General features: G+C 43.4%; 1 pseudogene; it reads left to right on the forward strand.

The window, feature by feature from the left end:
• Window positions 1-3,537: 3,537 nt before the first annotated feature.
• Window positions 3,538-16,722, forward strand: part of LOC132223027 (endothelial zinc finger protein induced by tumor necrosis factor alpha-like) — a 38,444-nt pseudogene continuing 25,259 nt past the window's right edge.

Below are 16,722 nucleotides of genomic sequence, written 5' to 3' on the forward strand. Positions count from 1 at the left end.
TGTTGGTGTAGAACTTAATTGAGTTTGAATTTTCCAGGCGTTAACCAAACCACACTTACTGAGTAATGAGTAGGAAGTCAGGGAGATGACTATGGGGTCTGCTACTGTCGGAGTGTAGGATTGAGAGAGTTATGGTAGGAAGAGTAATGTGTACTTGGATAGGGCATGTGCATTCATGGCTGCAGGGCCACTGAAATCAACATAAGAGGGAATGAAGGTGGAGTTCATTTCTGGTGATACCTGGATAATGTTTTATGGTGAATTTCAGATTAATTCCTGAAAAGAGGATCTATTGCAGTGGTACGATCTTGGTCCAGAGATTAAGTGAAATCTATGTGCAACCTGCCTTTAGTTGTGGAAGGCAGTTGCAGTGATCTATAGGAATGAGAGAGCCAACATCAATGTCATCTTGGCTGGCCTTAGGAATAGTGAAGCGTAAGAGAGAAATACATTACTGAAGGGGTGAATTGGAGTATTGCAAAAGAAGATGATGAAGATGAACTGTTCAAGTCATGACGTATTTGTGTTACCATTGGCATTATGACTCTGGGAATGAAGCTGTGTGAGAGAAGTGTGGTGCAAAGATTTATGTGCGGCAGGAAGTGCAAAGTGATGTCTCACCACCCTAGGAATGGTGTCAAACGGGTAAAGTCTGATGCCAAGTTGTTCAGGGTCTTGGAATGAGAAACTGGGGAATAACAAGGTAATTGCCTGACATAACCAGTGTCGAATCACTCACACTCTCATTATAGACATCATCTCTCCGTACACCCTATGTTCATTCTCCCACTGTATTGAAAGATGCAGTGTGGACAACATGTTTGTAGTAGAGAGCGGGTAGGATCTATACGCTCATTGCCCTTATTGTCGTGGGAAGACACTGTATCAGTAGGAATATAAGGAGTGAGTGTCTTTGATGAAACAAAGGCCTGATATCTTCTTCGTAGTCAGAAGTCTAGGGAGCAGGTGGATATGGAAGTTGTGGTGTATGATCAATGCTAAATCTTAGGAGAGAAGCTGATAATGGACTAAACTATCCCCATTATGACAGGATATGAACTTTGAGGATGTGGCCATTGCCTTCTCTCCAGAGGAGTGGGGAATCCTTGATGAGGCTCAGAGACTTCTGTACTGCAAAGTGATGCTGGAAGTTTTTGCACTTGTATCATCTGTAGGTAAGAACCTCACATCTCTCCTAATGGACTGAGGTGATGGCCTCTCTTCCTTTATATTCCACCTTTATCTTTCTCTCTCCTGCAGCCAGACCATGGGCTCTGCAAATTTTCCTCAACCTCATGTGAAATGTGCTTTGGATGCCAGTGCTGAACTGTGTGGAGAGCCCGGAGAAATAAACTCCACAAACTTCTTTAACATTATTTTCCTCAGAAAGTTTAGGATGCCTCTGGAGCCAGGCGTCTTACAAACAGCTTAATGGGTCCCACTTGCTGTTTCTCTCCCTGGGAGGGTGACTATGTCCAGATCCATGGCTTCCACTTCTGCACCTTTCCTCCAGATAAAGGTTCTGGGTGACTGCCTGTTCCTGATTATGTTCTTTACTTACATGAACCATGGGCTGTTCTTGTAAGACCCTCCTTCAATTGGTGTTTGTAATATTACCTTCCCTCAAAACTATTCCAAGTGGATTTGCTCTAAACCAGGGCTGGATGGTCACCTCTATTATCTTTCATTAATATTTGGAATATTTCGGTTTCGTGTATTTGTAGAGAAGGTGGTACAAATAGAACCGTGGTTTTTTTTCACAGTGTGAACATGCAGGATGGTCTTAGTGGAGGCCTGGCCCAGCTGAGTGGAAACTAGCAGAACGTATGACACAAGGGCTCCTTTCAAATTATACCAGGAATCAGCTAGATTTCCTCACTGCTCAGATGGAGGTGCTACTGCCTACACCTCATTTTTACCTTTCCTTTTAACTACATTACACTTTCTGACATGTCATTTCACATATGACTTCCTAGCATTCAGTCATGTTCACCTCTGTGGCATTTTTCCATCGCCTGCTCCTCTGCACTGTTGCCCCTGCAGTATTCATCAACTTTGACCTGCACATGTGTTATGAGTTTTACGTACATACTACTGCCTACATCTTTTTTCCTTTTTTAATATATTTTATTGATTTTTTATAGAGAGGAAGGGAGAGAGATAGAGAGCCAGAAACATCGACGATAGAGAAACATCGATCAACTGCCTCCTGCACATCCCCCACCAGGGATATGCCCGCAATCCAGGTACATGCCCTTGACCAGAATCGAACCTGGGACCCCTCAGTCCGCAGGCCGACACTCTATCCACTGAGCCAAACCAGTTTCGGCTACTGCCTACATCTTATTTTTACCTTTCGTTTCAACTATATTACACTTTCTGACATGTCATTTCACATATGACTTCCTAGCATTCAGTCATGTTCACCTCTGTGGCATTTTTACATCGCCTGCCGCTCTGCACTGCTGACTCTGCAGTATTCATCAACTTTGACCTACACATGTGTTATGAGGTTTACATACATACTTAAGTAGTTCTCCAAAAACAGCTACTCGTTTATTGAATTTTTTTGGAATAAGATATAATCAAAATTCTACAGAGCTTGTGTATGTCACTTGCAGACAAGTGCTTCTAAACACTGTTAGCGTAAGGAAGGGCTGGAATTCTTACCTCTCTTCCATGTGTTGTTTGCCATCTTTGTGTCATATTCCTGGAGTGGTCTTCCTTCCTTTATGTCTTCAGAGGCCCAGAACTTCGCATAAGCCTGTTATAACGATTCCTGCACACCTCTTCTTTTCAGAAAATTGCAGGAAGCCGAGGTGTCATGGGCAACACACTTTTGTAATGAAACTTCCCTCTGTCACCGATATCAACATTCATTTCCTCACCTTTTTTCTGTTTTCAGATTGTTGGCATAAAAAGGATGATGAGGAGACCTGTGCTTCTCAGAGTATATATATAGAAGGAGAGTCACAGGTCAGGGATTCTAAGACAGCTCCAGCAACCCAGAAGAACCATCCATGTAAGCAGTGTTTCTCGGTGTTAAAAGATATTTTGCAGCTGAATGAGTTACAAGCAGCACACTTGGAGCACAAAGGCTTCATAAGTGAGGCATTTTTGAGCGAATTCTGTTGCGGTGAAAACTGTCACCAGCAACACAGGCATGCCAGGGGAATGATATCCGGGAAAGAAGCTACGGACAAGGCCTCATTTGTGACGAGGTGCAGCTTTTACTTATCAGAGCTGACTTCAACCAATAGGGCTGTTGAGGAACATTCCAAAACTTCCTCAGAGCTTCTTCAGCACCAGGTAACTCATAACACTGAGGAGCTACACTGTGGCAGTGAGATTTCACAGGAATTTCTCAGTGGAAAAAGTCGTCACCAGTGGGATGAATGTGAAAACGCTGCTAGCCACAAGTTTAAAGTTGTTGGATGTCAGGATGTGTGTTCTGGAGAGTGTGGCAAATGTAGGAAAAATTATGGAGGAATCTTTAGCCTCATTCGACATAAAAGAGTTCACTCTGGAGGAAAGCGGTATGAGTGCACAGATTGTGGGAAGTCCTTCAGTCAGAGTTCCAAGCTCATTTGACATCAGAGAATTCACACTGGAGAAAAGCCTTATGAGTGTTGTGAATGTGGGAAAGCTTTTACCCGCAATAATTCCCTTCTTATCCACAAGAGAGTTCACACTGGAGAAAAACCTTATGAATGTGGTGAATGTGGGAAGTCTTTTAGGGATAATGGTCAGCTCCTTATCCATAAGAGAATTCACACTGGAGAGAAGCCCTATGTGTGCAGTGAATGTGGGAAAGCATTTAACCGCAATTATTCTCTTCTAATCCACAAGAGAGTTCACACTGGAGAAAAACCTTATGAATGTGGTGAATGTGGGAAGTCTTTTAGGGATAATAAGCAGCTCCTTATCCACAAGGGAGTTCACACTGGAGTGAAACCTTATGAGTGTGGTGAATGTGGGAAGTCTTTTAGGGATAATAAGCACCTCCGTATGCACAAGAGAATTCACACTGGAGAAAAACCTTATGAATGTAGTGAATGTGGGAAGTCTTTTAGGAGAAATAGTCACCTCCTTATCCACAACAGAGTTCACACTGGAGAAAAACCTTATGAATGTAGTGAATGTGGGAAGTCTTTTAGGAGAAATAGTCACCTCCTTACCCACAACAGAGTTCACACTGGAGAAAAACCTTATGAATGTGGTGAATGTGGAAAGCCCTTTAGGCAAAATAATCACCTACTTATCCACAAGAGAGTTCACACTGGGGAAAAACCTTAGGAATGTGGTGAATGTGGGAAGCCTTTTAGGCAAAATAGTCACCTCCTTATCCACAACAGAGTTCACACTGGAGAAAAACCTTATAAATGTGGTGAATGTGGAAAGTTCTTTAGGCAAAATAGTCACGTCCGTATCCACAAGAGACTTCACACTGGAGAAAAACATTATGAATGTGGTGAATGTGGGAAGTCTTTTATCCACTATAATTCCCTTCTTAGCCACAAGAGATTTCACACTGGAGAAAAACCTTATGAATGTTGAGAATGTGGGAAGTGCTTTAGTCAAAATTGTCAGCTCCTTTTCCATAAGAGAGTTCACACTGGAGAAAAGCCTTATGTGTGTAGTGAATGTGGGAAGTCTTTTAGGCAAAATGGTCACCTCCTTATCCACAAGCAAGTTCACTTTGGGGAAAAGCCTTATGAGTGTACGGATTTGGGAAATATTTTAGTTGAAAATATAGACTGATGAGACACCTGCGACTTCACAGTGGAGGAAAGCCATAAATGTGAAGGGAATGTTTCATTTTTCTTACTCGGAATAACAACACTGAAAGAGACTCTATGATGCACAGTTGCCTTAATATGATCCCTTTTTATCAGGACAGACACTCTGCTAGATTCCTCATAAGTTTCAGGTACAAGTGAGTCTTTAAGGAGCTACTTGAACTTGCCATTCTGTCCAGGCCTCCTATTCGATTGATGTCACTATGAGTGATTGTGGCTGAAGTGATTTCACCTCTACCACCTGGCCCAACTGAAAAGTGTGAATCAGTCACAATCTCTGTGTGCTCCCTTGAGCTTGAATAAATAGTGAATACTGTGAACACTTGGCAGGATCTTCATTCCTTTCTCTCTGACTAGGGAATGGGCCTGGTCCATGGTTTGTTCAGAACACCCATCCTCAGAAAAGAAGTGGTACCTCTTTCAGGGAGTTCGTGGTTCTCACAGTATGCTGTGATGATTGGCTTAGGTTCTATTTCACCATTCTGAACATCTCTGGCTCAGGTTTATGAATATTTTGTTAAAGGTGTTTTTCCTGTTGAATCGTTAATTGTGATGGTTCTATTCACTGCCTTCAATGGTTTGAAAGCACTGTTGTGATTTGTCAGCATGTAGATGTGAACCAATATTGTGGGGACATTAAAGCTTCAGTGCTTTGGAAAGGAGAATATGCCGGCAGAAAATCATTCTTCATCCAAAACTGGCTTATTTTGCATTGCTGCCCAAGGTGTTGAAAGAAAGATTGCATACCTTTGTGGTATTAATTTATATCCTGGTACCTTGGTTATGAGTGGGGTCAATGGTCACCCAGAAGAGGAGGCCTTTGCTCTCCTTCCGTGAACAATATGAATTATGTTCTTTGTTCACAGTATGTATTACTTAAATCTTATCAATGTTTAGGGGAACTCCTCCCCACATACTGCAAAGATGCCAAGTCCCATGAAGTACGAAATTTCATAGTCTTGTGGCATTTGTTGTAAGACACTGAGGTTAACCTACCATTGAGACAGAAACACTGTATTCATAGTGATGAGGGAGACTGCAGTAAATTATATGGAAAGTGTCTCTTCTGAACATAAATCCACAAATGTTCCTGGGCCTGTCTCTTGTGTACAGACATTCTCAACACCCCCAAAAATGTTTCCTGTAGCTGAAGTCATTGTCAGAGAAAATTATGTAATGAATTTGTGGATTCCCCTGGTCTCTGTAAGGTGTTCACCACAAAGTCATTTCTCAATATGTAAGAACTCAAAGCTAAAAGAAGGATAATCCTGTAAACAGTCCCAGGAGGTGTCTTTTGTAACCAGTCATCCATCCTTTGGATTCCAAGACAGTAGTCTTCACTGCCTGCCAATATTTGCTTCCGCTGAGAAAATGATGTTCCTCTCAGGATATAGAAACTGACATGCAAGAAAGTGCACTGAAGCTGTGAAGCCATCACACGTGAAATACTCTTATCTGTTACTATATTCAAAGTGTGGCAAAAGTAGACTTTCAGTTGTGAGTACAGAAAACACAGCTCTTGTTCTTTTAAAAAATATTTTTAGATATACCTTTGTTTCAGTTTACTTAGGAAAAGAGGAAGCCTCTGGGGGGAGAGAGAGATAAACATCCATGAGCTCTGTCCCACACACCCCTTCCTGCGGACCCAGGCGGGTCTGTGCACTGACCTGGAATTCAACCAGGAACCTTGTAGTTCACTGGATGTCACCCACCCAACTGAAGCACAAGGTGAAAGCAGAGTTTATTCCTGTATTTTTATTTGTTATTATTTTCCATACCAACTCTAACCCTACAATTTCCACCCTCTTCATTTTCCTCTTGCCCTTTTATAATCCCTTTCTGACTTTCCCAGTCTTTCATGCAATCATTAATTTTCCATCATTTACATTAGATTAGTTCATATTCTTCATAGTTTACTACGTGCTATATGGTGTGTACTTTTGAACCAACACTGGTGTTCAAAATGCTACACAGATATATTTTAAAATATATTTATTTGTGTTCAGAGAGGAAGGGAGGGAGAGAGAGAGAGGGTGGGGAAGGAAGAGGGAGAGAGATTTACATCAATGATGAGAGAGAATCATTGATCAGCTGCCTCCTCCATGCTCCCTACTGGGGATCAAGCTTTCAACCCAGGCATGTGCCCTTGACTGGAATTTGTCCTGTGACACTTCAGTCCACGGGCCGACGCTCCTCTGTCCACTGAGCCAAACCAGACAGTGTTACACAGATATTTTGAGATTCAACACAAATGCTTATGTGAATATTGAATTTGTTTTTTTTCCTGATTAGTATTGTATTCTATGAGTAACTACTTCAACTATTGGTCTGTCTATAAAATTGTTTATTTCCAGGTTAGGGGTATCCTCTCTAATAATAGACAAATGTAGTAGTTGACTGTACTTCGCTATGCCTCACATTGGCAAATCAGAGCGATGTGCAAATTTGCCACCAATAAAGTTGGCAGTTACCTTTCATACTTTAGTCAGGGAAGTACAGCTGGAGCACCATCCCGGCGCCCGTGAGCGGCCCAGGGCGGCTTGGGGCTTAGGATGTGCGATCAGTAAAGCAGGACTGGGGATTGGTGAATAGGCACAAGGCCGACTTCCTGGTCCTTCCCCTCAGCCAGCAGGCTCCTATGGATCTTCAGTTTCTACTGAAAGGAGTGTGGCGCCTCCACTGTGCCACCTCCCAGGACTCAGACTTGCAGGTTCCAGAGTGGACACTTCAGCAAGGCCTTCAGCGTCTGCTCAGAGAAAAACCGCCACCTCTCTACTCCATAACTGCTTCTGTGTCTGTAAGAAACTACGAATTGTCCTCCTGTGACATGGGGGGGGGGGGGGGCAGAGCCTGAGTTGATAGGTTCCACTATAGTGATAGCAGCTGGACCAGTGCAGGGAGGGAGGGCGTGGAAGGGGCATGGGGGAAGCACTGGTTCCCTGCTCCTCCTCCCACAGGCATGGCCGTTGCTGCTGTTATGATAAAAGGAGTTATGTTTTTCTAACTCTGTGTGGGTAAAGGAAACAAGTGTCTGCTGACTTCTGATCTTACTCTCAGAGCTGCCAGTTAATCCCTCTGGATGCAGCAGATCCAACCTCCAAAGGATCCGAGGGGCAGGATCAACCTCTGTTCCATAGTTGAGGAAACTGAGCAGTAAACACATCTGTCTCATGCCTCAGTGTCAACTCCCACAGAAATCTCTGGGTAATGACTCAGATTCTATATCTAAGGGTATATTTTCTTCTACTTTCATGTTGAATTCAGCCCCAGGAATTAAATAACATAATAAAGAATAAAATGAGTTCAGAGGGCTCAGCATTGTATTCCCAGGGCCTTTGGTCCCACACAAACCGCAGAGCTCAGTTATCCTGAGATGAAAGGAAAGGAAAGAGAAATGTGACAGGTTTCCCAGCTCAGTCACAGAGACATCTGATAACCACATATTAAGGACATGACATTAACTTAGGGGTGGAAAGGACACAACTGAAATAGGAGATGGAGCCATTTGGAGTGAGCAGGCTGCAGGCGGGCAGTTGTGGGCAAGCAGGCCAGAAGGGGGGTGGGGACAGTTAAGGGAGAGCAGGCTGGTAGAGGCGGTAGTCGGGTGAGGGCACATACAGGAGGCAGTAGGATGTGATCAGGCTGTTGGGGAGGCATTTGGGGGCGAATAGGCCAGCGGCGGGGTAGGGGGGAATTGGGGGCAAGCAGGCTGGCAGGGAGAATGGTTCGGGGCAATCAGGTAGACACGCAGGTGACTGGTTAGGAGCCAGAAGTCCCAGATTGTCAGTGGGATGTATGACTGCCACTGTAGGCCTGATCCCTGTAAACCGGCAGTAGGACATCCTTACGGGGTCCCAGATTTTAGAGGGTGCAGGCCGGGCTAGTGACACCCCCGCCCCCGCCCCCAGTGCACAAATTTTTGTGTACGAGGCCTCTAGTTATAAATAAATCTGGATCATTTGCATTCAGTTATTTTTATTGATATGCATTCTAATCAAACTGTTGCAGTGTATGTGAATGTTTCACATTTTAACATATGCAGAACTGTGATTTAAAATTGTCATGCACTTTGCCTTCCCACCCATGCCCAGCATACAAAAATTCCAGTTTTTGTTCAACTCTGCAATGACATGCAATAGTTCATCTTTTTAAATAATAGGTCTGGAATTATGTACATATGAACTTGCTTTTGCTTTCATTTCACTTCCCAAGAATTTATTGTGGTGAACATTTTTTTCATACATTTACTTCCATTTTCTTTATCTCCTTTGTTAAGATGTTGGCTCAGAAATTAGCCTATTTTTAAAATTTCTTTTTAGTTTTTACCAATAAGAGGACATTTCACAATCTAACCTATATATTCGAATTTCACTCATTCCTCAATAACACAATGACTTCTTACTGTATGGAACTATGGGTTTTGAATACTGTAAGGAAAATATTTTTCTCAATTTTTAACCTATGTACAATTTAAATCCACATGTACCATATACTTACAGGTTTTATATACATTGTTCACATTCTCCACCACACATTTCTAAGTATAAGCATTCAGTAATACATTAAATGAAGTCTAGGTATGTAATCTTTGTTAACTTCCCTCATGTAAATACCCTTGTTGTGGTTAGTTTCAAAATGCCGAAATGATGGCACTGAAAAAGGATATGATAAGATATTTCAGTAGCAAATCATCATATTTTATTTCCCACGTATTGATAAGGTAGCAATCGGTATCCCCAAGAACATCTATATATCTAAAAGCCTACTATGCAAGTTGTCCCCACGAGAGTTTGACTGGGATACTGACCCCTCTCTATGACATGTGCTGACCACCAGGGGGCGGCATGGAGTGAAGAAAGGCCCCCATCAGCCCTGATTGCTGGCCAGGTCTGGGGATGCTACCCATGCATGCATTTTGTGCCCCAGGCCTCCAGTTTATCATAAAATAGTAAACTAATTGGGAAATGCAAGTTTTAAATATTTCTTTTAAAGTTTTGTTTACATATTATTGATTTTAAAAATACATTTGAAAATGTTTTTATTGAGTGCAGAGAGGTTAGGGAGAGAGAGAGAGATAGAAACATCAATGATGAGAGAGAATCATCGATAGGCTGCCTCCCACAGGCCACTGACTGGGGTGGAACCCACAGTTCAGCATGTTCTTTGACCAGGAAGCTGATGATAGTCACTGTGGTTGGTTTTGACAGCCAGGAAGAGAAAGTGGGATCATAGCTGAACTGTGGGCACTGTGGACGGACTTGACCTTCTCTGCAGGTGGCCTCACATTTTGCCTTGAGCCCCAGATTCCCTTCTGATGGGTTCCTCTGTACCAGAGGGAAATTTCCAGAACTGAATGCAAATAAAAAGTCCAGTGGCTGACACTGTTTCTTAGAAATGTATCTGTAAGGTACTTTAGTATACACACCACAATGATAGTACCCCAGAAGAAAATGACATACACAGAAGCCGTGTTGATGATAAGCATCCACAGAATTTCAGAGGATATGCCCAAAATTTACAACAAAGAGAAAAGATATGGAATAAAAGAGATAAAATTTGAGATTCTGAGGAGCTTCAGACTTTCACAATAAATCAAGCTCAATAAATCATCTCTAGAGAGCCAAAATAAGCCTCCAAGATGCCCCTATTGGATTCCTGTGTTTTAAGCAAGACTGCAAGACCTGGCCAGATAATGCAGTGGTTAGAGCTTTGCCTCCAGGAGCCAAAGGTCTCTGGTTCCATTACGGTCAAGGGCAAAGACCTGAGTTGCAGGTTTAATACCAGGGCCATGTCAGGGCACATAAGGGAGGCAAGCCATTGATGTGTCTCTCCCTTCTGGATGTTCCTTTCCCTTTCTCCCTCTCTCTCCAACTCCTCCCACCATTCAACTCTCTCTAGAAGTAAATGGAAAAAGAATCGTAGGGTGAGGGGGGAAAAAAGAAAAGGAAATACTGCGAGTTGGCTGATTCATACTTCCCACTTAGTGTTTTTAGACATTAGAAATGGTTTCTCTAGGGAAAGCAGTTTCTAGTTCACCATGGGCTCTACACTCTCCAGTTTCCAAAGTTATGTTGCAACCCCTCAGAATCACCTTGTCTCACAGGTAAGTTAATTTTTATCACTCAAAGAGCAATTTAAGTTAAAAAATAAATTATTTTATTGAAAAAGCATTGGGGCTTTTTGTACTTAAAAAAAAGCAGTGAGTGGATCATGACGATAACACAAATTGTGTGGGTTTATTCTGTGATTTGTGGTCTTGTTTCTAGAAGCCTCTTATGTGAAAGAACACAGACTTCCACTGAGATCAGATGATTCTGGTAAATGTTCTTCATATAGATGTGTGTTCTACTCATCAAACTGTTGCAGTATAGGTGAATGTTTTACATTTTCATATATGCAGAACTGTGCTCAGAGAACATATGCCCCATATGCACTTATCCTGGCCCTACCACCTCTTCCCAGACTTTCTCTGGGAGGCTCCAGTGACCACGGTGTCTTCATGTTCCTGTCTTATCACCTGTTGTAGCAACCCTGCCCCATTGCTTTTGGGATGTCCTCCACTAGAACAATAGCTCCAAAGGACAGACAACTTGATACTTCCCGAGTCATCAGTGTCCACACTCTCAGTCCTTACAGGTTATAGCTGTGCCTGCCCTTCACTACTGCCCTCTGTGCAGCCTGATTCATTTTCTGATGCATATGGATAAATATGGGGCTACGCTGATGGGAAGAACTCTTAGGCCCATAATTATCCCTTTTAGGAATAAGGGACTGGACATCCATGGAGAGGACAGGGACAGTCCTGTGAGACTCCTCTTCCCTGGAGAACAGGTCACACTCTTGCCCATGTGCAATCTCTGCTGACACCTAATAGAGGAAGGTACCTAGGTATGCTCAGTGCATCAATCCAGAACTTCTGCGTCCTGGCAATTAGTGGGAGCGCATGGCCATCCAGGAGCACTGTGACCAGCAGGAGGAAAGAACCCCAGTGGGGATGGAGTGAACAATGAAGAAACCACATTTAGCACATGCTCATGCACAGAATGATTGGAAAGCACAGGATCACCATTGATGTAAAAGTCAGCATATTTTACTGTGATCCCCAATGGGAGTGCCCACCAGGGCAATTGAAATGATAAAGAGACTTGGAGGCTGGGTAGTGACTGATGTTGATGTAAAAGAACATGGATGCTGGAATGCTTGCAGTCCTGTGTGCTTCCTTTTCAACTCTCTTATCATGTGTGTCGTCTCCCTCACCACAGTGTAGGAACTGAGACAGCCAGGGATTTAAACAACTTCCCACTCAGTAGTAGTTCTGAGTTAACTGCCAGTGAATAATGACCAAACGCCTTTTTTTGAAGTTCACGTCTTTGAATCTTGCCCGTGGTGGCTTAGGGCAGTGGTCAGCAAAGTCATTAGTCAACAGAGCCAAATATCAACAGTACAATGATTGAAATTTCTTTTAGAGCCACATTTTTTAAACTTAAACTATATAGGTAGGTACATTGATACTAACTTAATTAGGGTCCTCCTCAGGCTTATGAAGAGCCACACTCAAGGGGTCTAAAAGCTGCATGTGGCTCGCGAGCCGCAGTTTGCCGACCACGGGCTTAGGGTATCTAAGGGAAAAAGTGCACCTGGATGAAGAGAAAGCAATCCATGCTGACTCATGCAGTTATTTCCTACCAAAGCACGTTCCTCTCCTTCAACCCTGTAAAGTCCCCCAGATTGATTGGCACCATGCGGTGTCCTTCAAGGGTCGCATTACGTTTATCAGGTTCGTTCCCCTACAGACCCCATGAATTTGGCTGCAGCCCCGTGATGTGCTTTGACCAATGAAGCGTGTTGGAGTGAAGACTGTCACTACTAATACAAGAGTCTGGAACCAGGGACTGGCATTCTCTCTGTTCATTGCTACTAACACCTAGCAGATACCTACATGGTGGCTGCACCTTTATCCTGGTCCCTGAGAACCAGGGAGGACATGTGGCATGAACAAGAAAGAGACCTTCTTTAGTATAAGCAACTGAAGTTTTGGGCCTGTTTGATACTCACCATAACATCTAGCCCAGTGGTTCTCAACCTGTGGGTCGACACCCCTTTGGGGGTCGAACGACACAACCCTTTCACAGAGGTCGCCTAAGACCATTGCAAAACACATATGTAATTACATATTGTTTTTGTGATGAATCACTATGCTTTCATTATGTTCAATTTGTAACAATGAAAATACATCCTGCATAGCAGATATTTACATTATGATTCATGAAAGGAGTAAAACTACAGTCATGAGGTAGCATCAAAAATAATTTTATGATTGGGGGTGACCACAACAAGAGGAATTGTATTAAAGAGTCGCAGCATGAGGAAGGTTGAGAACCACTGATCTAGCTGGTCCTAATGGGTGTGTATTAACAATTCTGCTCTCCAGGAGGCAGCAGAGCCTCATGATATAAGTCAGAGCTCTGTTACCAAAAACACTTGGGTTTGCCTTTTATCCCTGCCTTTATTTAACTCTACTAACAGGCAATTTACATAAAGCCTCTGAGCCTCAATTTGCTGTACATAAAATCTTAGGTTGCAGAGAGGACTAAATGACATAATACTGCATGTAAAGCATTGAATTCCAGGCCTGGCACATGTAGTAAACATGCAGTAGCTATTAGCTCCATAGTTCCACAATGTGTACTGAATACAAACATTCTAACAATTTACGAAGTGTTAACTTTTTGTTCTTCGTAGCATTTCAAATGTTGTTTTTAAACAAATGAAATTGGATTGTGTATGTTCTCTCATAGCCTGATTTGTCTCTTAATAATGTGATATGTTTATATTAAACATAAAAAAATCTGACAGCTGGAATAGCTCAGATGTTTGAGCATCTTCCCGTGCTGGGAAGGTTTCTGGTTAAGTTGTTTATGAGTTAGAAGCCTGGTGTTCTGGCTGGATTCCCAGTGGGAGGGTGAGGGGTTGACAGGAGGCAGCTGATGCATACTTCTCTTTTTCCTGTCCCATCCTATCTCTCAAAAATCAACTTAACCAAAAAATCAGTTGGAGAGAACAAACCCCAGAAACTACCACCAGCCACACGATCCTAATGTTGTCATTTCCCAGCAACATTCTGGCTTCCAAACACCAATATTCACAATGTTCAGTGAGTGATTGGGATCCTACTTACATCTGGGAGGCCTGGAAAGGTATATTACCCAAAGGGCTATGCGCCTAATGATGGCTGGATTTAGCCAATGAAAACCCAGGAGAGGCATATTATCCAGTTGTACGTGGGTGAGGGTGGGACTTCCTGCATTTACCTGATGCTCCTGTTGACCACTTTGGTCTGTTCACAGAGAGTGAGTCTTCCCAGCGCCAGGTCTCCAGTAGGACAAGGCATCAGAGGCAGTATCTCCCTATGCAGTGATGTGTCTGAGGATTGCGGAGCCCCAACACGCCAGAATTGGGCTTTTGTGACTCCTAGACTCCTCCCTGCTTACACAGTAGGACGCAGCCTCACTGGAGGTAACCCTCCAGCCTGGGATGTGGACTCCTCTGGGATCCTGCAGTCCAGGTCACACTGCCAGTAACAGTGAGTAGCACATGTGTGACATAAGGTGTCATGGGGGAAAGAGGTTAATAGGCTGCAATACTTCCATGTGAGGACGTGATGGTGTGACCGAACCAGGAGAATTTGGGAAACCCAGGACTTGTTTCGTGTCTAATGGAACAAAGCAGATGAGGCAGAGTTTTGCAGGAGGAGTTTTACTTTCATTCTCAGGAAAATGGGGACTTGAATGGTCCTGACCAAAAGAGGGACATTGTGTGAGGTAGTTCTTTAAACTTTTCCCAAAGCAGCTCAGAAGAAGAAGAGACTAGTAGAGAGATGATAGCAGTAGGGGACAGGAGGCAGAAGTCCTATAAAAGATAAGGTAACTGGCAAGAGTGTGTACTGAGGACTGAGTCTTGAGATAATGTGGTCATCTCCAGGACACATGGGCCTATTGGCTGGGAAACGGTACTGAGCAGTCTGAGCCCATGGGTCCTGGCTTGGTGGCCAGAGTCTCAACAGATCTTTCTCTGAACACAGATTCCTGCAAAGGCAGAGTGGTTTAATGGTGCTGTTTTGTGGAACTAATATCAGGGCCTCACACTCTTACAACTTCTGAGATAGTGGTGTCCTGCGATTGTCTTGCCTCTCTTCTAGCCCTTATATCTGGGGAACTTGATGAGACCCCAAGTCCAAAATTCTAAGTAAATGTCTACGGTTGTATGAAATGATCCCTCTTTTTAGCCAACAGTGGAATCAGATGTGAGAAGACCTTCCAGTCATAGGTTCCTATGTGTGCAATGGCTTACAGCAGCCATGGGCAAACTACGGCCCGCGGGCCGGATCCGGCCCGTTTGAAATGAATAAAACTAAAAAAAAACACACCAATAAACCGTACCCTTTTATGTAATGATGTTTCCTTTGAATTTATATTAGTTCACACAAACACTCCATCCATGCTTTAGTTCCGGCCCTCCGGTCCAGTTTAAGAACCCATTGTGGCCATCAAGTCAAAAAGTTTGCCCACCCCTGGCTTAGAGTGAAGACTGAGCTCATTCAGGAACCAACTGGTGTCCTTTTTAAAAAATATATGTTTTAATTGATTCCAGAGAGGAAGGGAGAAGGAGAAATAGAAACAAGAATGATCAGAGAGAATCATTGGTGGGCTGACTCCTGCACGCCTACCCTCTGGGGATCAAGCCCACAAGCCTGGCATGTGTCCCTGACGAGAATCAACCCCGGGACCATTCAGTTCACAGGCTGGTGCTCTATCCACTGAGCCAAACCAGCTGGCGCATGTGTCCATTTCTTAAAATAGGAACTGGTAACAAAGGGACAGTGGTGAGGTCTAGAGGAGCTTGTGCTACCTTTGGAGTCTGTTCTGCAGGTGATGGGAGTAATGGAAGATTTGGAGCAGCAGAGGCAGGTGATCTGACCCAGGTCTCATTAGTCTTCCTGTGGCTGAAGGATAACAAACCATATGGCTGTGAGGGAGGTGGTAGAACGTCTAGGATGGAGGTTTCTGTGGTAAGCATGATGGTTAGTGGCCCATGATGGTGTCTGAGCGGTTGAAATAAGCTGTTGGATTCTGGGTTGGTGTTTTATGTTCGGCCAACTGGATTTTCTAAATTTGAGGCTGACAGAGAAGTAAGAGCCATGGACTGAAGGTTTGCATTTGGCAGCTGCAGGTATGGAAGCACCATCAATTGAGATGCAGATATTCAGAGTAGAAGTGTAATGTTCATTGGGGATACCAAACTTTTATTTTTATCTGTTTTGGTGTGCGATATTTCAGAGAGATCTTCATGAGCATCTGGTACTCTGAGGAGAAGTTCAGGTTGAAAACTCCTTTAAAGTCGGGGGGAAAGTGACCAGGGCAGAGTTGTAGATCATCTATTTAAAAACTTTTTTTTCTGTTTAATTGGAGACCAAAGAGCAATTAAAACAAGATGAGAATGTAGCTGTTGCATCTTTACTTGTGAATCGCACACCAGGATTGTGTTGAGAGCCTTGGTGTGCTCAGTAGTCTGACTGATTTATATACAGGAATGAGTGGTCATATGTGAGACACACTGGACCTGGGAGAGAGGGCCATAGGTGATGGAACTTGAGTGCTGATGGCTGTGACTGGTGAAGGGACATCAAGTGCAGCACCAGAAGTGGTGGGCTCTGGATATCTGAGATTTGATGTGGTTCTCAATAGGTGAGGTTGAAGGAAAAAAACAATCAGGGAGGGAGGTAATCAGGATTGAAGGCGCCTTATTGAGTGTGGACTGAAGGACTGAGGGAGCCTCATTGATTGTGGACTATGAGAGTTGGTGTAGACCTTAATTCAGTTTGAATTTTCCAGGCATTAACAAAACCACACTTACTGAGTAATGA

The sequence above is a fragment of the Myotis daubentonii genome, chromosome 21 (genome assembly GCF_963259705.1).
Source record: "Myotis daubentonii chromosome 21, mMyoDau2.1, whole genome shotgun sequence".
Classification (NCBI taxonomy): domain Eukaryota; kingdom Metazoa; phylum Chordata; class Mammalia; order Chiroptera; family Vespertilionidae; genus Myotis; species Myotis daubentonii.